Raw genomic sequence first — 23,136 nt, forward strand, 5'->3', positions numbered from 1 at the left:
TATCATAAGCCTTAATGGATTTGTCTATATTTGAAGTATTCAATTTGGCATTGTGTTTCTTGGCAAAAGCATGAAACATATGTCCCACATAGCCACCAATTATCGTTTCACCGTTTGAGTTTTCTGAAAATATCACTCCTGGCTCAGCGCCTCCAAAAAGAATTGGCAATGTTTCACCATTTAAATCCTGCATTCTATCGATAAAAACAATAGATTTGTTCTTCTTAAAGATGAATTCTTCGATTTTAAAACCTCCAAAGTTGGTGTAACTGTAGTAAGTTGATGAAATTCCGAAATTTTGAAATACTGCTACAACATTTACCATTCTATTCTTCCAACCGAAATTGAAAACGTTCTTCAGGTCCGTATAATTTCTTGAGGAATTTTTCAGCACAAAAATCGTCTTACAAAATCAAAGGTGGTGTAGATATTCCGAAAGTCGTTGTTGAAGAAAAAAATCACTGGAATCAAATTCCACTATGGTTAGAAGATTTTCGTTGAATTTTCCTTTCAAGTTAAATGATGAATTAGGAGTTGCAAGAATCACTGGTTTACCGAGTAAAGATGAAATATTTTTTATAAAATCGTCTTCGAAATCATTGAAGTAATGATATTGGAACCCTTTCAAAAGAAACATACTGTCAAATCTTTCGACTTTATTAATATATTCAATAAAACTTAAAAATTTTGAATTTAAAGTAGATTCAGCTGTTAGTAATCCAAAAGCGAACAAAGCAATATACCCAACAAGGCATTTGGTAAGAAAATTCATGACTGACAAAATATTCCTCCGAGTCATGGTTTTGTCATAGAAAATTTCGATTCATAATAATAATTATAATCAACAATTTTTAATATAATAAATTAGGTGTCAAGAACGCAGTTGTTGAATACTATAACACGCGAATAACCTAGATAATAAATTATAGTAACTCACTTTGATAATTGTGTGAACTGGTATTTATCAATTTAGAATTTAGTTTGACTATATTTGCTGTGGGAATAAGGGATCAAGGCACACTGACTAACAACTTTAAACCATTCTTGTGTACGTGTTACTAATTTGCAAGAATGGAGCCTGCAATTAACCGCCACGAACGAATAAGCAGAGATGCACTTTTTCATGCCTGTTCATTGTGAACTCATATCTGTAAACCAAAACTTATTTTGAGACTTTGATCCGAAAATATCAGCTTTAGAAGAAAAAAATAGAAAAAAAAATATTTCCATCGCAACCAGACATCTGAGAAACTTTTGGTTTGCAGTTATGAATAGAGCTTCAAGAGACCTTTCTTGTGATGTCTCACTCAATGGATTTCGAGAAAATGTTTGAAAAACTATTTTTTTAGGCAAGGGGTTAACTTTGATTTTTTCTCGAAAATCTGAAAAAAATAAATTTGTAATTTTCTTACATAAAAAGATTAGCCTGTTCATTGTGAACTCGTATCTGTAAACCAAAACTAGTTTCGAGACTTTGATCCGAAAATATCAGCTTGAGAAGAAAAAATTGAAAAAAAAAAATATTTCGATCGCAAATATTTCAGCAACCAAACATCTGAGAAACTTTTGGTTTGCAGTTATGAATAGAGCTTCAAGAGACCTTTCTTTTGATGTCTCACTCAATGGATTTGGAGAAAATGTTTGAAAAACTATTTTTTTTAGGCAAGGGGTATATAATATTTTTCGAAAATCTTAAATTTTTAAGAAAAATACATATTTGGATTGCAATATCTCATCAACCAGACTTCGAAGAAACTTCTGCTTTGCAGTTATGAATAGAGCTTAAAGAGACCTTTCTTTTGATGTCTCACTCGATGGATTTTTGAAAAACTATTTTTTTAGGCAAGGGGTTAACCTTGATTTTTTCTCGAAAATCTGAAAAAAATAAATTTGTAATTTTCTTACATAAAAAGATTAGCCTGTTCATAGTGAACTCGTATCTGTAAACCAAAACTAGTTTCGAGACTTTGATCCGAAAATATCAGCTTTACAAGAAAAAAATTGAAAAAAAAAATATTTCGATCGCAAATATTTCAGCAACCAGACATCTGAGAAAGAGCTTCAAAATTTTAAAAAGTGTAAAAAAGCCAATTGTTAAATAAATACATTTATGCAAAGATGTGGAAAATTTCTGGGAAAAATTGTTTGAGAAACTTTTTTTGTTTTGCAGAAAATACTATCAACGATCTTAGAGATGGATTTATTACACTTTTTTAACGGAGTATAGTCTTGAGATCTCTTAAGTAATTTCAAGGATTTCAAGACCCGACAAAGTATTTAAAAAAAAAAATAATTATTTCTTACCGCACTTTTAACTTCTCGAAAGAATAATCTGGTTCTTAGCCCTGCTGCAAACAATTTTTATTTTCAATTTAACTTTTTTATTTTAAATTAGTTTTAAAAGAAAAAGTTATATTTAAGCTGGTATTCAATCAACGACGAAGAAGAAAAAAAACAAACAAAAAATCCTCAAAGCTATTATTCAAGTACCTATTTATCCTGATCCTGTTTTTGTTTTATTCTCAAGACAGAGAGGTGTAATAAACTCTTCAAAACCTCAACTTTATTATAATTAACAAGAATAACTAAATTTACATAAATCGTATCTTGTATCTCTCAAAGTTGTTTATTTATATTTTTCTACCCTAACTCAATTCTATGTTGCAATTCAACTCTCTCTCTCATGGTAAAATATATAGCACTCCGATAAATTGAATTCTACCAAGGGAAAAATAAAGTTTAGGTTAAGTTATACAAACTCACAAAAAGAAAACAGGTAGATACTTTAGATGAAGTAAGTGTACATATCCCCAAAAGGTTTACAATAACAAAAATACAACGTAATTTTAATATCCTTATAACCTCAAACTTTTCTACTTTGAAATTTTCTACTTCTTTTTTTTCATAGTCTGTTGCCCTTACGAAACGAAAGAAGAACATTTTAATTTAAAATTATCATTGCCCGAAGAACAAAAAAAAAAAGAGTGTGTGTACACATGTACACGCGACTGAAGTTATACTTCTCACTCAGTATATTTATGTAAGTGAATTTTATTTGATATTTTTAATTTTTATTATTTTTGTTTTATATTTTTATTAAAATAATCAAACAGCGTAATTTCTTAACAATCTCAGCTTATGGTGATCTTAGAAAACTTTTTTAATGCTAGATCTTTTTAACCCAAGACAATCTGACTTAACTGAAAATAGTTATGCAAGGAAAAATCTCTATAATTGTAAGTTAAGAATCTTCATACCACTTTCTAGGGCTATTTTTTTGAGAAAAAAAAAATAAATTGTATAGTACAATTGATGTCCTATCTATCAATATAGGTTTAATTTTAGTCTATGTTGTTTTTTTTCTTTACCCATAAATAAGGTATTTAAATTTTTGTTTTCCATTATTTGTCCAAAAAAATAAAAACACGTTCAATTACACAAAAATATTTTAAAAACAATTTTTTATTAATCCACACTTCGTTTTTTTTACTTGCGATATAGGTACTATAGGGCAAGTTTAGGATTCGTAAAAAAAATCGAACTCGAGATAACAATTTTACATGACATTACGATGATGGAGAATGCCAAAAAAGTGGGTCCGGCAATTCTGTCTGTCTGTCTGTCTGTCTGTCTGTCTGTCTGTCTGTCCGTCTGTCTCTATCTGGAGCTGCAGCCTAAACGAGTGAAGTGATTTTCTTCAAACTTGGTAGTTAGCAGTTTTTGGTGATTCCCTAGAGGGGAAATTGAAATTTTTTTTTTATGACCAAAACTAACGGTACCTGCCATATAACGGAAATAGAAAAGTTAATTTTTTTCAAAAACGGCTCTAACGATTTTGATTAAAATTTTTGTGTGTAATACTACACATAAGGGCCAACTTTTTAAATAAAAAAAATATTTTTTGTACCGTTATTAACGGTACCTGCCATAGAACGGTTTTTTTCGTTTCTGAATATCTCGTACAAAATTAACCCGATTTAAATGAAAATTTTTATACAAAAGTGTGTTAGTAAAGATAATATTAAAATTTTAGAAAATTTTCAAAAAACGCATTTTTGGTTTTTTAAAAAATATTTCAAAATTTTTTTTTGTAAAATCAATTTTTTGAAAACGGATCAATGAAAAATTTTGAAATTTAGTTTTTATGTGTAAATTAATTATTTCTTCAAAATGGCATACCAACTTTTTTTTTGAAAAATGTTAAAAAAATTTTATATATAAAAAATTATTTTTTTAAAAAACGGCTCCTACAATTTTCAAAATTTTTTTTCTAAAAATACCTTTTTATACGAGAAATAAAATGGCATATTTGTTTTTTTTTTTAAGATATTTTAAAATGGAGTTTTATTAATTATAAAAACAGATTTAATTTTTTTATACTACTTATGAAATTTCTTCAAAATATCGAATTTTAAATTTCTTGAATAAAAAGCTTTAACATTATAGTTACTTTAAGCATAAGAGCAAGTACGTGCGACCCCAGTCGTGCAATTTATTTATATATCAAGTGAACACTAATTTGATTCTTCCACCCCCCTTACATCCATGTTGTTTTCAATTTATTCTGTGAAATTTACTCATATCGTTGAGTTGACTGAGTTGGGTTGTCTGAGTTGAGTTGTCTGAGTTGAATTGTCTGAGTTGAGTCGTCTGAGTTGAGACGTCTGAGTTGAGTCATCTGAGTTGAGTCGTCTGAGTTGAGTCATCTGAGTTGAGTCGTCTGAGTTGAGTCGTCTGAGTTAAGTCGTCTGAGTTAAGCCGACTGAGTTGAGTCGTCTGAGTTGAGTTGTCTGAGTTGAATTGTCTGAGTTGAGTTGTCTGAGTTGAATTGTCTGAGTTGAGTCGTCTGAGTTGAGTCGGCTGAGTTAAGTCGTCTGAGTTGAGTCGTCTGAGTTGAGTCGCCTGAGTTGAGTTGTCTGAGTTGAGTTGTCTGAGTTGAGTCGTCTGAGTTGAGTCGTCTGAGTTGAGTTGTCTGAGTTGAGTCGTCTGAGTTGAGTTGTCTCGTTCTGCATTTTTAAATGCTAAAGACCTGTCAACTCTAAAGGTGAAACGACAGCCCTGCTGCTCAGTTGTCAGTCTGGGAGATGGCGATCGCGTCATAATCCCTTTGACATTCTTGTCAAAAAGTAAATTTTCATGGTTCACCGCCGCAAAAGAAGTATAACTTCAAAAATGAAATGTCAAGTCTTCTGTCCAGCATAATGGACAGTCAACATGGCATGGAAGTTGGACTCGCACTCAAGGATACTCTTAAAGAGTTAAACAAGTAAATGGAAGTTACATTTCCCATTTCGAAAAATTTTGTTTACATATTTTGTTTTTATTTTCTGTTCTTTTCTTCAAGTGCGATAGTTTATCTGTTCAAAGATAATGAGTGTTTTTTTTTTTCGTTTTCCTTAAGTAGACAGGTAAAAGGCAGGAAGGATATTAAGATTTCTAGAAAGTGGTGAAGTAAATTTCAAGTTCTTAAGACTTGTTCCTGGTTGATAGTGCCTAAAAATAAAATTCTTCTTGAAAACGTGAAATTTCTCTTTCATGGATTCATTAGGGTTTGACTCCAGTAAGTTTTTCAATCTACAGGGTGTCACCTACATGTTTAATAATGCTTTTTTGTGCATATTTCATTGTAAATTACCGCAAATCGACTTCTTCGGAAGGCTTTCATTGATTTTGATAATTGTCTTTGAACTGTTTTTCAATAGAAGTTAATAGAAGTTACAAGGATACAAAACCTCCTTAATAAGTGTCATCATACCTATTTGTAAACCAAACCTAAGAACAATAAAAATTACTTAATATTTCAAAAAAAAAAAAAAAAACAATAAAAGTTTTTTTCATTAGTTTGTCTAATTTATTTTCAGATTTTTCCATTTAAAAATACAAATTTCTCCTATTAAACACAAAAAAGCAAAAATCAATACAAAACCCATCATTATCCAAATCCTCTTCAAGTCTTCAACTTTCATTTGCCGTTTCATCGGCTCAAAACCAAAATTTAATTTTTTAATTTTTCCAACTCCAATTAGCTCATAAATTGTCATCTTTGTCCAAAAATCCAACAATCCACTTGAATGTGTTTCCAAGATATGAAAATTCAAAATTTTCTTATAAATTGAATTTTCATTTATCGACAATGCAGCAAAAATATTTTCCAAAAGTATCAACTCTTTGGACCAACGAAATAATTGTTGACCGAAAAAATTTTGTTGATTTTCATAACCATTTTGGTTCTAAAACTGCATAAGCATATTTGGTATTTAGATTATCACGAAATTTTTGAAAAATTTCATAATTGGTTTCTCCTTCAAATAGATTTGAAAACTTTTCCATAAGATCTGGTCTAAATTTGTTCAATAAGCCATTGATATCATCTTGAAGTATGTAGATTTTCAATGCTGACATCTGCAGGTCAGAGAATGATCTTATTACTTTTTCCCTCGGTGAGTGGGTCATAAAAGATTGAAGAAATGCATTATACGAAGTGACCATAATGATTCCTAACAAAAAGATCAATGAATAGATGATTTTGGTAGTTAAAGAAGCTTTAGGTGTTTCAGTGAATGATTGTCCAAGCATTCCACGAAAACAGTCAATGTTAAAGAAAGCATTTCTAATGAAGAAAACTCGATGTATAGCAGCTGTTTCAAGACAAACCGATAGCAATACAAACAAAATGATGGTTAAAGCTAAAGCTTCCCAATAAAATACTTCCTCAAACACCTTATAAATGGGAATAGTTGGTTCTATTGGTAACATCACACCCCATCCGATTACACTATAAGTATATGAAAACCATTGAATTGAATCTTTTAACATTCCCAAATGAGCTCCTAATATCTCAATGCTTCCATTTAGAACAAATTTATGAATATCACCAGACGGAATTGAAGTTTTTACACTCGGTATCAATTTGGCATTATGTTTTTTAGCAAACGTATGAAAAATATGCCCCACATAACCACCAATTACTGTTTCGCCATAAGTGTTTTCTGAGATTGTCACTGCTGGTTCTATTCCTCCGAACATAACTGGTAACTCAGAGCCTTGAAGGTTCCGTATGCGGTTCTGATAAACTTTGAAATCATTTTTACTCCAAATGATTTCTTCAATTGTAAACTTTCCGAAATTGCTGTAATTGTAGTACGCCGAAGAAGTCGAAAAGTCTTGAAAAACAGCTACAACATTAATCATTCTATTCTTCCAACAGAATTTGAAAACTCTTTTTAGTTCCGAATCATTTCTTGAAAAACTCTTTAGCACAAAAATCGTTTTACAAAATCGAAGATGTTGAAGATATTCCAAAAGCCGCTGAAGTAGTAAATCATTTAAATCTAATTTAACAATGGTTAGAAGGTTTTCATTAAATGTTCTTTTCAAATAAAACGAAGAAGTTTCAGTTGATAGAATCACCGGAATTCCAAGTGAAATGTTTTGTATAAACTCGTCATCAAAATAGAGATCCTTGGATGACTGCAGAAGAAAAACACTTTCGAAATGTTCGAATTTATTAAGACTTTCGATGAAATCAAATAACTTTGATTCAAAATCAGATTTTGAAGCTTCAACAACCTGCACTGTCATAATGAAAACTACAACACTTGAAGTAGGATACTTCATGACTAATTTGAAATCATTTCCTTCTTTCAGTTTGTTGTTTAGTCGTTTAAGCGCATTTATTTTTCTACCTCTGTTATTAATTACTGGGGACAATTAAAAAAGTTGATTTGTTGTCACAAAATGTGGTTATTTACTTTACTTTTGTCTGTGTCTAAATCGTAAGCATTCGTTTAACTGTCTAGAAATGAACAGAACACTATTTCATGTTATATACAAATCAAATGAAATATTAGTTGGTACAAACATCACATGACGCTGTTAGTAAAAAAGAGGGTAAAATATCAAATTCTCTGGTAAATTTAAATTAAATCTCAATGCTACTAGAATTTAAAACATAGGGTTTGACTCCATGAGTTTTTTCAATCTACAGGGTGTTAACTACAAGGTTAACAAAGGTTTTCAATGTGAATCCCATAGTAAGTTACCGTAAAAGGACTTCTTCGTAATATTGTAAATTTTCTACTGAGTCTCTGACTGATTTGTAATTTTACCCTACTTAGGGTTTTTAATGCTATTTGTTTGATGAGGCCTTAATTTTAGGTATATTTCAAAATCAATCAAATATTAGGGTAGAAAATGTACTACATTCCGAAGAAGTCCTCTAAAGGTTATTTTCCGTTGAAAATGTGCAGAAAACGATTATTAAATTCGTAGAGAACACCTGTCAGAATGAAAAAAAATATGGAGTCAACTAATTTGAAAATCACAGTTTGAGTTTTAACAAACTGAAAGTCAATATTTGTTTTATATTACGTTTTTTCCACTATTTTTAAAAACGATATCGATTTAAACCTCTTTTGTTAAAGAAAATTTCTTAATTTATTCGTCTTTTTTTATAACAGATTCTGGTGAGTTAAAACAAAAACAAGAAATAATTATTTCATGTTTTATTTTTCATTATTTCAGTCCCTTTTAAAAATAAAAATACAATTTTCTCCAACAAAACAGGAAATTGCAACCACATACGCCAATCCCATTACTATCCAAATCAACTTTAGGTCTTCAACTTTCATCGGTCTTAATTTTGGATCAAATCCAAAATTGATATTTTTAATCCTTCGAACATTAATTAATTCATAAAAAGCTTTCTTCATCCAAAAATCCAATAATCCACTTGATTGTGTTGCCAAGATATGAGAATTTAAAGTTTTCTTATAAATAGAATTTTCATTTATAGAAAAAGCTGCTAAAAAATTATCCCACAAAGTTAATTCCTTGGACAAACGAAATAATTCTTTACCAAGAAATTTTTGTTGATTTTTATAAATATTCCATTTTGATTCGGAAATTGTGAAGGCATAGCTTGTATCCAAAGAATTTAGAAAGCTTGTAAAAGTCTTAAAGTTTGTTTCACCAATAAATATATTTGAATACTTTTCCATGAGTGTAGGTCTTCGTTTGTACAGTAAATTATCAATATCAGATTGTAAGGCGAATATTTTTAAACCTTTAGATTGTAAATCATCGAATGATCTTATTGCTTTTTCTCTTGGTGGTTCTGTCATGAAAGATTGAAGAAATGCATCATATGAAGTAACGATCATGATTCCCAACAAAAAGATTAGTGAATAGATGATTTTTGTACTGTTAGACGATTTTGGGTTTTGAGAAAATGGTTGTCCTAATATTCCTCGAAAACAATTGATGTTGAAGAAATAACAAATGGTGCGATTTGATCCTTTGAAGTTATCAGTCAACTCAAGTAAAACAGAAAGTAAAATGTATGCCACAATCGTTAGAAGTAAGGCTTTCCAATTAAATATAAAGGCAAACACTTTATAAATGGGAATACTTGCTTCTACTGGTACCATTACACACCAATCAAAAACACCATATGGATATGAAAACCATTCAATTGAATCTTGCACGAACTTCAAGCAACCTGTTATTTCAATTGTTCCATTTAAAACAAGTTCATACATATCGTAAGGAGAAAGTAAAGTGTTTACATTCGATAAATCCAATTTTGCATTGTGTCTTTTAGCAAATTCAATGAATATGTGTGTTACATAACCTCCAATTGCTGAATTATTGTTAGTATTTTCAGAAGTTATCATTCCTGGCTCGACGCCTCCAAACAAAACTGGTAATCTTAAACCCTGAAGGTCTCGCATTCGATCTGGAAATATGTGAAAATTTTTCTTGTTCCATATGAATTCTTCAATTGAATGATCTCTTAAATTTCTGTAACTGAAGTAAGCTGATGAAATTCCAAAATCTTGAAAAACTGCTGCAATATTTATCATTCTATTACGCAAACAATATTCGAAAAGACTCCTTAGTTCCGAATCTTTTTTTAAAGAATTCTCGAGCACAAAAATTATCTTACAGAATCGAAGGCGTTTAAGATATTCCAAAAGTCGCTGTAGAAGTAAATTACTTGAATCCAATTGAACAATGGTTAGAAGATTTTCACAGAATATGTCCTTCAAGTAAAACGATGAAGCTCCAGTGGAAAGAATTACTGGAACACCAACTGAACTTTTAACGTCTTTTATAAATTTGTCATCAAAGTTAGATTCCTTAGAATGTTTCAGCAAAAATAAACTTTCAAATCGATCAACTTTATTTAGATTGTCAATAAAACTTAAAAGTTTTGAGTTAAATATAGCTTCTGTTTGCTGAATTTCAGGAGCGATTATAGCTATGAAAGCAACAAGACTGGTATTGTAATTCATCATGAACTTTATAAATTCTTTTCTGAACTTCTATTTCGATAAATTCCACTTCCAATACTGCAGCAACAGCAACTTAGACTTGCGTTTTTATAGTCCATTACGGAGTTCTAATGGATTTTAGCACTTATAACAATAACACTCATCACTTCTACTTATCAATAAAGAGTTATGGATCTTTTAATTGCTTTTATAACAGTTACAAATGTCGATTTGAAAGTTAAGAATAGTTATTAGGAATGAGAAAGAGAGAATAGTGTCTAAAGGGACAAATATCTGATAATTTGAAATCCATCATTCCCATTTTATTTTAGCTATCTGACCATTATACCTAAATGTTACCTTGTTGAAATACTTTTATTCAATATATTACCACAACCCTTCATCTTGACTATTTAAACGGACTTCAATTCCAATTTATTTTCAATATAACATAGAAGTTTTGAAGAAGAAGAAAAAAAAAACCAAATCTGTTTCCATTTAACTTGGAATAGATTTATCTAAGAAATATATTTAAGGACCTAAGGAGTTACCTTCACCAGGATGAAGAAAAAGAAATATTAAATACATTTCAATTGCTGCTGCTGCTTCTGCTGATACTGCTGCTAGAATACAAAATTTACAATATTATCGTCATCGTCAATGTCTTGCTACTAAAGGATCCTTCTATATCTCTCACTCTCTTTCTCTCTTTTTTCTTTTTCATGATGGAAGGGAGAAAAAATGTGATTTAAATCTTGGATATCAACAAGAAAAGACTTTCACGTCTTATCCGTTCGTACCTTCATTTTTCTAATTCGATGATCAGAAAAGGATTTACATCTCGTAGAATTTCAAATGTGTTTATATGAATTTTATAAGGGAACCCCAGACTTACTGTCTGTAATAGTAGATATGTATGTGTGCAATATGTCGGTCGTCCTGGCTGCATATAAATTCTCCGTCTTTTCTGTAAAATTGTGCACCACTGCTCACGATTATCCACATAAAAAAAAATGCAACAACAAATAGAAAAAACAAAAAAAATATATATTCCACGAAGAAGGATGCAGGATTCCTAGGAAATATATTCATCCTGTTGACTTCGTTTTCTAAGGTTTATTTGATATTTTCTTATGCAGCAAGTTTTTTTTTTTTGTTTTTTTTTTTTTGTCCATCTTCAGTGCGGAAAATCGTCCTGTCCTTTTGCCATAATCCTTTATTCTGATTTTGTGATTTTTTTCAGTTTTCGTAATCGTATTTATTCATATATGGATATATGAAGTAACTCCTTGAGTGTGTGTGAGTGTTTTTTTTTTTCTTAGGATTTTTTCTTCAAAATGATATCTATCCATTTTTATCCGAAAAGAAAATTATGGATTTGGGAAAGAATAATCCCATTGGTGCATTGGTGCGGTTTATTTTTCAATAGAGATAAGAGTTGAAGGATGGAAACTACAATATGGGTACCAGGAGCGTCAGAATGGGGTTTTACAGAGATTGAAAACACCAAGGGCGAAAAGTAACCTATGCAAATAAACAAAGGAGCACTGACACAAAATACCTACAGAAATCGCATTTCACTTGTTCAACTTGTACAATAAGTAAAAAAGCTTTCCTGAAGCAACTCAAGGTGATCATTGTAAACTCTAACAAATTAATGTCCCTTGAAATCGTGAGAATCAACAAGAACGAATGTTTTATTTAATATTGAAATAAAGAAGAAAAAATGGTTATAAAATCTCATAAACTGCCAGTTTTAAAAACAAAACCACAACACACAGATTTTCCATTTCAAAAGAAATAATAAAATGTTCGTTCTTGTTGATTCTCATCATTTCGAGTGATACATTTTAAAGAGTCAACGCAATATTGTTTTTTTTTTTAAATGGCTTCCATTTCCACGTAATTTCTCTTATTAAATCGTTAATCAATAAAAAATGCTATTGTTTTCCCAGACTGAAAACAAATTTTTTTTTTTGTAAATAGTCCAGGATTTTAATGTTAAGAAAATTTAGAAATTTTGGATAAAACTAAATGCGACCCTGTTTTTTTAGTCTCACACATTAGAATTGACATTTTGCTTTGAAAAAGAATATTATATTCTTCCTCACCTGGTGAAGTTAAGGCAGTATATAAGTTGGGAAAGGGTTTGGGTTTTTTTTTTATCAAAATTTGAAAATACGTGTGGGAATAAAATGTAATCTATACTCGACTCGTATCTTTGATGAATGAATATTCAAACATAGCTTTTCTCTCCTTTTAGATTTATTTGAATTTTATTTTTTGTAATCCAAAAATTATAATGCACTTGAACGGTTTTTTTTTTTTTTTTTTTTGATAAAAGAAAATGTTTTTGAGGTTTTGTAAGATTTTCATTGAGATATATTTAAATGGGTCCTGGTATAAAAAACGATATCAAACTTCTTGGAAAATAATTATATTCACTGTCAATGATCCGTAAAAAATAAAAGTCATCGAAATACACAAAATACTTGTCAACATAGCGTAAAAAATGTGATTCAAACTTTTTTATTTTATAACGAAAATGATTTGTTGTGTCCCTTATGATAACAATTTTCCAACAAAATTTATATGTTAATTGTAAAACAATCATAAATTTTTGCAATTTTTGCACAATCCATTTAAATGCACTGATTGCATTTTATTAAATCAAAAAATTAAGCAACAAAAAAAAAAAACAGAAAAATTATATCAACACTTTGAAAATGGCAGGCGTGAATGTGTCCTATAAAATGAATATTCATACATAGACACACAAATCAGTAAACAAGTAAAGATAATAATAATAAAAAAGGGTTATCACCACACAGTAGGTAGAATGCAAAATATATACGACAATCAAAACACTTTTTTCTTTTATGTTTTTATCATGAATAAGTTATTTTGTGTATTTTTTTTTTGTTTGTTTAAACTTAAAAACAATTGAATTCATTGAAATGAATAAAATATGTGAAAGTCAACAAATAATAAATTTAAAAAAATATTTATGTTGGTGATTTTTTTTTGTCTTGTTTTATTTATGAAAATATTTGTGTTGTTTTTGTGTAATTTTTGTTTCATTAATAACTCTGTGCAAATAATGATTTTTTATTACATTTTATTATTTTTTCATTGTTTGTGATGCTTTTTTATTTGCATTTAATTTGTTATGTAAATGAATTATTTTTTGATTAAGGAATTATAAAAAAAAAAAACGAAATTAAGATGAAAAAAAAAACTGTTTTTGATAGAGTGCTTTGTTGACATTAATAAATTAATAACACCAATTAATTACTTTGGATTACTTTTGGATTGGTAACACATTGATTTGGTGATATATTAACTTTTCTTTGTTATTAATTAATGTAATAAAAATAGTAAATAAAATAAGTAATCCATCTTCTTCTTCCTCATAAATTTTGGGAGGAGAAAAAAAGTCTATGGATTAATTCCTTCACCAAAATGAAGAAATTTTCATGTTAAAAAAAATTATACTAAGTGATTTTCTTACTCTCAAACTTTATTTATGTCATTCACGTTTCATAATATTTTCCAAATCATATATTTTAATCAATAAATCAGGATGTGTATAAAATTAAGATAATAATCTTATTCTTAACACGCAAAGCAACATCCATAAAAATTGACGCATTTCCTATTAAACCTTTAAACGTATGTCCATAATTGAAGGAGCCATTTATTTCATATCATAAATAAAATTTCATTGAATTTTCTAACATAGATGTTTATGACCAAAAAAAAAACACACAAAGATATTTTTTTATTGTTATTGCTTTTACTGCAATGCTATCTGCCCAATTGGATGTGGATTTGACACGCGGTGTCAAAAATAGACGACTAACGTGACAACAAAAACAAAAACGTGATGGACGTGTGCAGCGTGATAATCGACCTTTTTTTTCATATAACTTACACAAACACTAATGATTGATACTTTTCTTCACCACCACCGAAAAATTCTAACTGGTATTCTCATTCCAATTAGCATTCTCATATGAAAGTTATAGGTACCTATCCCCTGCAGGACTTTGAGATGTGTTGCACATATTAATTCAATTTGAAGAATACAATTTTTTTCTTGTATAATCTCATCCATTAATATTGCAAACTTTCAAAACATTTTTTTTCTCAGATAATCATATTAGACCATCTCTGTATGTGTACTCAACTTTCAACGCTTCTGTTCTGTCTGCAACAGTCCGGATCCAATCAATCGACTGAGATTCATGTGGCCACCCATTTGGTTTTAAACTTTTTAATCCTCGATTTTTTAATTAATCAATTAATTAAGATTTTACCCTCTCGTACAGACACATATCCTTGTTCATGCCATCAGCACTGTGACAATATCTACAATTCTCACATATTTTATTTTTTTTTGTTCATCATTTTTATCCTTGATAACAGAAAACCAAAAAAAAAAAAAAAAAAAATAACTAGACCCTGCCGAAATATTTCCGCCCAAGGACCGGATGAATAAACACAAAAAAAAAAACCAAAACTGTTTCGAATGCGTGGGTCTTTTGATGATGAAATGGATTTCATTCGATCTGTATTAACGTCGCGTCAGGGCAGAGCTATCGCATAACATTCATCATTACAGTTTGGTACCTATACATTTTCTACAATTCAGTTAAAGAACAAAGAAATTTAAAATGTTGTCCATAAACTCATATATTCCTTATCAGTGCTGTCGAAAATGTGATTTTTGCTACAACCAAACGATTCAGAAAATTGGTCAAGTAAGATAAATACTTTGCCTTATTAACTCACGACATAGTGAAGGTCAATGTCAACGATTAAACTATCTTGCAAAATAACATCCCTTGAAACCATGAGAATCAACAAGAACGAATTTTGTATGTAATTTCTTTAAAATTTCAAAGACTTTTCATTTTAAAAACAAAACTTTAATCATCTGCGCAGAATTTTTATTATTTTAACAGAAATTTCAAAAATGTTCGTTCTTGTTGATTCTCATCATTTCGAGTGACTTTTTTTAAGATTCAATGAAAGTCTTTCTTAATTGATTTGCTTTGCATTTCTAGATTATATTAGTGAAGTAAAGCACCTTCTCATTCCTTAGACCTGTAAAGTACAATTTTTAGGTATTTATTCAAAGGAGTTAAATAAAATAATGTGACATTTTTTACTCCTCCCTGTTACAATTAAAAACAAGTTTCGTCTAAAAAAAAACAATATTCCTGTGCTTTTAGGACAGATTTAGAACAATTTTTGCTGATCACTTCTTATTTCAGATGAATTTATAAAATGTTCGTTCTTGTTGATTCTCATCATTTCGAGTGACACTTTTAAAAAAATTCGATGAAAATAATGCTTTATTGAATGGCTTCTCATTTGTACAAAATTTCTCTCAATAAATATTGAAATTTAGATGATACAATTTTGTATGTAAATTGTCGTTAAATTCCACCGAGTTTATTCAAATAAATGTCTCGTCTGAATAAAAAACTGACAGCACTGTTTCCTAAAATACATTCCTGTTGGAGTAAAATAAAATAAAAAGACATATTTTTACTCCACCCTACCTCACCCCTTCGACCCTCCTACATTTAAATCATAGAACCATCGAAGACCATCATCATTGCTTTATGCCTTTAGCGAATATTTAATTCCAATGAATGGCGTTTTCATGTCAAATTTTAATTGAATAATTTTTGAGTCCCATTGAATTGTACTCTCCCTTCCCCCCCCCCCCCCCCCCGCATCAACTACTATACCATATCGTACCAATACCGATTACCACACCGATTGGCTAAAGGACGAAAAGGACCTTTTGGTTCTACCAACTGCCATCATCAGACAAATAAAATGAAAAATAATAAAAAAAAAAATCTGAGGGAAAACAAAAAAAAAAATTGAAAAACAAATAAATAAAGTGCGGACTTAATCTGATTATGCGTGGGTTAATCAGTCGGGTGCAATCTAATTAATAAGAATGTGTGCAATTCACAGTCGAGGACAACGAGGATAATACACAGGACAATGGAGACGATAATATAGTCACCATACTCGTCTGCCCTGCCAATGGAGAAAGGATATGGTTGGGATATTATACTACTATGAAAACGATCGAACTCTTGGTTTAAAATTAATTTTTTTTCTCTCCCATTTTCAATATTATTTATAACACACAATACATAGAGAAAGAGAAGTAAGTAGGTAGGTATATAATTTTTAATTAAAAATATTCACGTGTCGAGTCAATTACAGGATAACAACCACATATTTTTGATTTCCATTGCATATCACTTCCACATTCAGGATATACCCGAAACCGTTACCGTGACATTGGATGGTTAATATAATCACAATCCTTAACCCAGGCCAAAAGGGTTATTATTCTTGTGGCTGTGTGTGTGTGTGTGTTTATTAGAGAAGACCACATTCAGAGCATATCTACATAATTATACATTTATACGAAATCATTATTGAGGGATAAATTAAAATAAAATTCATTTCGAATGGAAAGAAGAAGCTAAAGGATAAATCGAATCAATTCAATTTGATTAAAAAAGTTTTCCTCCTGAACCGGAAGTTCCTTGTTGGTTTGGGTGATGAGGATGATGATGATCATCATCATCATGGAACCAGAATAATAGGATGTTGTAAGTCATCATGTGCAGGGATATTCAAGGAAAAGTTATTAATCAGGAGAATAAATTAGGATATCTTCTCAATATCGCGTAGTATTATATATCAGAGGAAAGACAAACAGAAATCAAAGAAGCGTTTTGGTCATTCATTTAATGTAACTCGTTAGAGTTTCAGTTTAAATAGAAAAGTTTAAGAACATTTTTTAAAAGTTTTTGTTTCAGATTTTTCATTTTTTTTTGCATGTTCATGAATGTGTAGCGAAAAGAAAGAAAAATTCAAATAATCGCTAAAAAAAGTTTGATGGTGCCTAATTTTATTCTTTTTATAAGTTTGTCCTTTTTTATCCTGATGGAATACTGGAATGTCGATTGCCTTGGATGAAAGTTAAATATTTCATGGGTTTTTTTTGGCTCATCGAAACGTTCTTTTTCTTAGTAAAAGATTCAATCAATTGACGAATTACAAATACTTTATGGACATTCTGGCTTAGGTAAATATTTTCTCTTTCTCAATAACAAATAATCTTAAAAAAATTTATTCAAATTAAGGAATTTTTTGCCATTTTTCCTTAACGAAGCTTTACCGAAGTTGGAACGTGAATTGAACGTCAACAACTGGTTTTTTTCAAAAACTCATCTCATATTTTTGATCCTTTTAACCTTGATATCTTCTATTTGAAATCAAAAACCGAAAAAGTACCAACATATCTTCAGTTATAAACACTTAACCCATCATGGTTAAGTGGGAATCTTTATTCCTTCCGTTTTCTTACAAAAAAAAAAAAAAACAAAGTCACTTTCTTATGCTTAGTGAGTACTCATCAAGTGGAACCCATCACGAAGAAACCACAAACCACTGACTGAACACTCGCATGTGTGTGTGCATGTGTGTGTGTTATAGATGAAAAAAAAAATGTCCATGAAAATATTTTCTGTTGGAAAATTTATAATTTCAACCGACATGGAAAAATTATTTTTGTACGTGGTTAATCTATACGCATATCCTTGGAGCTTTAAGAGAAAATATAATATCTCTACCTTAACCTGTGTCATAGAGTGTGGAGAGTATGTTTATGTGTGTGTTTGTATGTAGGCATACACCTCAAGATTAAGAAACCTAATCAAAATTGATTCCCCTGGGGTGTTTCCTTTTGTTTTCTGTTTTCTTTCCGTTGTTTTTTTTTTCTTTCTTTGCCCAAGACAATGACTAGGTATACCTCCCAACTTGCGTGTAGGTTTTTGAGGTTGATTTTTCATGACAACATACACACACACATGCTATTCGCATTCTATCAAATTTTATGAATGCGAACGGGCAGCTGTTGTTATTCTTGTTGTTGTTTTTTTTTTTCTGGCAAGTGGATCACGATTTTTGCAAATTATTTACACACTCAAAGAAAAGCGATTTGTTACAGGACTAGAGTAACATTGTTTACGGTCCTTACACAATATCAAAAATGTTTAATAATGACTAAGGTAGGTGGGTTGGTTGATATATACCTATTTTATGTAATCTATTTTGGAGTAAGGAGTAGATATGAGAGCGGGAGGAGTGTTGGAGAGCATATTGTGGAAAAAAATTAATTAACACCGCATAATTGGGTGCTGGTGTGTGGTGAAGAATTTTTAATAAGAGAATGAGTGACTTTTATATCATCAACATGCAAAGGTCACATACACTGCAAATGCCAATGATCTGTTGACTAGTGCTTTAGAGGTGTACCTATCACTCGAAATTATGAGAATCAACAAGAACGAAAATTTTATTAATTCTATTTCTGAAACAATAAGTTCGTATAGATTGTTGTAATTTTGTTTTTTAAACTCATGAAATGTATTTTGGGAAATAGTGTAGTAATGTTTTTTGTTTTTTTTTTTTTTTAGGCGACAATTTTGTTTGAGTAAATATGTTTATACGAGTATCCTAAGACTTTTTACACATAAATTTGTATAAATCAGCAGGATATTTGTTGTCCCTGATTTCAGTAACTTGAAAAAATGCTCGTAACAAGAAGCCCATAAATTATATTAAATTCATATCACTCGATATTATGAGAATCAACAAGAACGAACATTTTGGTAATTCCTATGAAACGAAAAGTAAACAAAGATTGTTGTAATTCGGCTCTGAAGGAATGACGTTTCTTTCAGACTTTTAAATGAAAAAGGGGACAAGGGGAGTAAAAAAAAATTTATTTCATTTTTCTCATACAGAAATGTATTTAAAAAACAGTTCTTTCTGGTTTTATCAAACGCCATTTTTTTTTTTTTTAATTTTCCATTTTTTTTTTAATTTTCCATTTTTTTTTAATTTTCCATTTTTAGAACACAGCATCATCTTTTTTTAGTACCTCAAAAATTAGTAGAAATAAAAAAAAAAAGTACATCGAGTATCACTCGAAATAACGAAATAATGAGAATCGAGTATCACTCGAAATAATGAGAATCAACAAGAACGAAAATTTTACTATTTCTTCTGAAACAGAATGTCTCCAGAATTTGTTCATATTTTGTTGTTTAAGCTGGAAGATTTTGGGGCATTACGGACACGGATTTGTTATTTTCAACGGATTATTGGGTTTTGGATGTGTGATTCAGAATTTTCAATTAAAAATTGACTTAATATCGTTTTTAACTATCTTTTGTTTTTATTTTCCTGAAAAAAAAGTAGGTATTAAGTTGTTTTTACCAAAAATAAGAAACTACACATTTTAAACTTCAAAAATCAGAAATGTATTTAAACCACAACAGAGCTACTATTAACATTTATTTCAAACCTTATGACAAAAACAGGTGCATACAATAATATTATTCTAATTCTTAAATTTAAAAACAAAAATTTCTCCAATAAAACACAAAATATCAATCACAATCAACACTCCCATTAATATCCAAATCCATTTTAAATCTTCAACTTTCATTGCTTGTAATTTCTCATCAAATTCAAATTTTAACTTTTCAATTTTTTCAATAGCAATTAATTCATAAAATGAATTTTTTATCCAATATTCCAATAATCCACTTGATTGTGTTTCCAATATATGAAAATCCAAAGCATTTTTATAAATTGAATTCTCATTTATAGCAAGTGAATATTGTAGATTATCCACCAAACACAATTCTTCAGACCAACGAAATATTTGATGACCAAAGAAATTTTGTTGATTTTGATAAATTTCCCATTTAGGTCGAATTACTGCAAAGGCATATTTTGTATTGAGTGTGTCACGAAATTTGAAAAATGTCTTGAAATTAGTTTCACCAAAAAATAAATTTGGATATTTGTCTTTAAAATGAGGTTTAAGTATGTAAAATACTTCGATTTCATTTTGTAGAGCGTAAATTTGAAATCCAGATGATTGAAGGTCTTCGAAGGTTTTTATTAATTTTTCCTTTGGTGGTTGGGTCATGAATGACTGAAGAAATGCATCGTATGAAGTGACCATCATGATACCAAGCAAAAATATCGATGTATAGATGATTTTGGTACTGTAAGAAGCTTGTGGTTCTTCAGAAATTGATTGTCCAAGTATTCCACGAAAAGAATCCACAGTGAAAAAAATGAAATTACGATTGCGCTGAAATCCTGAAAATCTAGCAGCTAACTCAAGTAACACAGATATCAATACAAATACCACAATAGTCAGGAAAAAGGCTTTCCAGTAAAACACATAAGCAAACACCTTATAAATTGGGATATTAGGTTCTATAGGTAACATCACACCCCAATCCATTGCTGTGTATGGATATGTAAACCATTCGATGGGAAAACGCAGAATTACCGAACCAGCAGCGTACATATCAACTTCTCCTTTAAGTACAAGTTCAAAAATTTCATAAGTTGAAAGAGAAATGTTAACGTTTGAAGTATTCAACTTGGCATTGTGTCTTTTAGCAAAGGTTTCGAAAGTATGCCACACATATCCACCGTAAATCGTATCTCCTTGAGAGTTTTCCAACATAATCAATCCTGGCTCTGGTCCTCCGAACAAAACTGGCAATATCGAACCATGAAAATCTCTTATTCGATTCGGAAATACCCCTAAATCAGTACTGTTCCAAATAAATTCTTCAATTGTAAAATTTCCGAAATTATTGTAGCTGTAAAAAGTCGATGAAGTTTCAAAATTTTGAAAAACTGCTACAACATTAACCAATTTATTCTCCCAGCAAAAGTTGAAAATATTCTTCAGTTCTAGGTCATTTCTTGAAGAATTCTTGAGCTTAAAAATCGTCTTACAGAATCGAAGGCGTTGAAGATGTTTCGGAAGTTGTTGAAGACCAAACTCACTTGAATCAAATTCAACAATGGTTAGAAGATTTTCACTGAATTCTCTCTTTAGATAAAACGAAGCTTCAGTTCCTAAAATCACTGGAATACCGAGTGAAGATGGAAAGTCATCATCAAAATTAGGTGTCTTGGATGATTTCAGCAGAAAAATGCTTTGAAAATGTTCGACTTTATTAAGACTTTCGACGAAATTCAAAAACTTTGAATTAAATTTAGCTTCTGTTGACGGAAAATTCGCAATAAGGATTGCAATAAATGCAACTTGACTTACGGTAGGATAATTCATGACTAACAGTTTAATTGGAGTCAATTATGCAATTGTTATGGAAAGAAGATAACGATTTTAAAATTAAGTGTTTGACCTTTTAAGTTGCAGTGAGTTATTATCAGTAATTAGTGACAGTATTTCCATAGGGGCACTTTTTATGATTTTACAAACTTTAGTGGAGACAAATATATTTCAATTATGTTAGAAGAAAAAAAAAATCAAAATCATAAGCTTTCCACCAGTCGCCCTACTAACACCCTATATCAAAGTTTGCAATAGCAATTATCTTTAAGGAAATAATGTGAACAGAAACTTCACTAATTGAAGGTTTGGTGATTGCTACAATTTAAATTAACTTAACTGCAATCATTTAAATTTCATATCAAGATCTAAAGTTAATTTTTTTTCTGAAGGACCATTTTGCGATAATAAATTTTAAAGAACATGCAATAGTGAATTCTTTAACCCTCTACTGCATGAATTAATAGGTATTAGCGGACGAAAAAATTTAAAAATGTTTTACATGGGTTCTTTGGGTTGTTTCAAAACGGTTTTCATTAAAAAAAAATTGCTTATAAGCCAAATTTGGCTTCGTATGCATTAAGGGGTAAGAAATTTTACTAATTTAATTTATTCAGATTATGTAAAGAATACAATTAAAAATATCAAAAGATAAATATTTATCATTTAAAAACAAAATAAAGTAAAATAAATACATTGCATTACAAAATGTTAAGAATTAATTAAAATTTGGCTCATTTTAAGACATGGAACCGAGAAAAGTAATTTGTTTTTGTCCGTTTTATATATTTTTTCTGGTTCACATTCTTTCCACTGTCGAAGTGAGTCTTGCTCCAACATTTTCACCCACTCCCAGATCTTACAAAAACTAAATAGTAATACAATTATTGAAAAACATTATAGGTGAGCCCCCTCCCCCTAAAATTTTTGTGGTTACGCCGCTGGAAACGGGGTTAACATGAGAAAAATGTCTCTTAAACATAGCTTCCAAGCAAAATAACAATGTAAAGAAACAAAATTTTCCAACAAAAAAATTTAACAAATTGTGTAGATTTACAACCCCTTAATGCATACGCGGCCAAATATGGCTGCCGTACTTTTTGCCCTCCCAAGACCAGGCCAATAATTTTTTTTTTCAATAAAAATTGGTTCATAGCACACATTAACACAATCGATCAAAAATAAATTTTTAATTCCACTTTACTTTCCAAACAAACGCAGTAATTAATACTTAAAGTATGAATAAATTCTACACTTTTTATTTCATTGCACACGGCTGATCAACTCACCTGTAAAAGCAGAAACACAATCACGCTTTGCCAGACGCGTCATCGCGTTACGTTGAGAAATCCTCAAAGCGCGCTTCTGTCACTTTGACTTCGAGCAGCTGATTGAAACAAAAAATCTGCTGTCAAATAAAAAAAAAACACAGTCACTCACAAAATTATTGGGCCAGGTCTTTATCTTGATTTAATTGTGGAAAAATGAAAAAGGATATTAATGTGTTTAAAAAATGCATAGAAATTTGTTTATTCTTTAATCCTATAGTTAGAAAAACAAATCCAATCAAAATAAAGCGAGCAAAAGTTCAGTCTGGTTGAACTTTTGCTCGCTTTCTTACGTTTCCTTACGTTTGTCAAAAAA

The 23,136-nt window shown here is 30.1% G+C and overlaps 1 long non-coding RNA gene across 1 annotated transcript; it reads left to right on the forward strand.

Moving 5' to 3' along the window:
- Positions 1-8,348: 8,348 nt before the first annotated feature.
- LOC129918514 (uncharacterized) lies at positions 8,349-8,990 on the forward strand. The gene is made up of 2 exons (XR_008772968.1): positions 8,349-8,465; positions 8,524-8,990. It is a non-coding gene; the product is annotated as an uncharacterized LOC129918514 (long non-coding RNA).
- Positions 8,991-23,136: the final 14,146 nt, after the last annotated feature.

The sequence above is a fragment of the Episyrphus balteatus genome, chromosome 4 (genome assembly GCF_945859705.1).
Source record: "Episyrphus balteatus chromosome 4, idEpiBalt1.1, whole genome shotgun sequence".
Lineage (NCBI taxonomy): Eukaryota > Metazoa > Arthropoda > Insecta > Diptera > Syrphidae > Episyrphus > Episyrphus balteatus.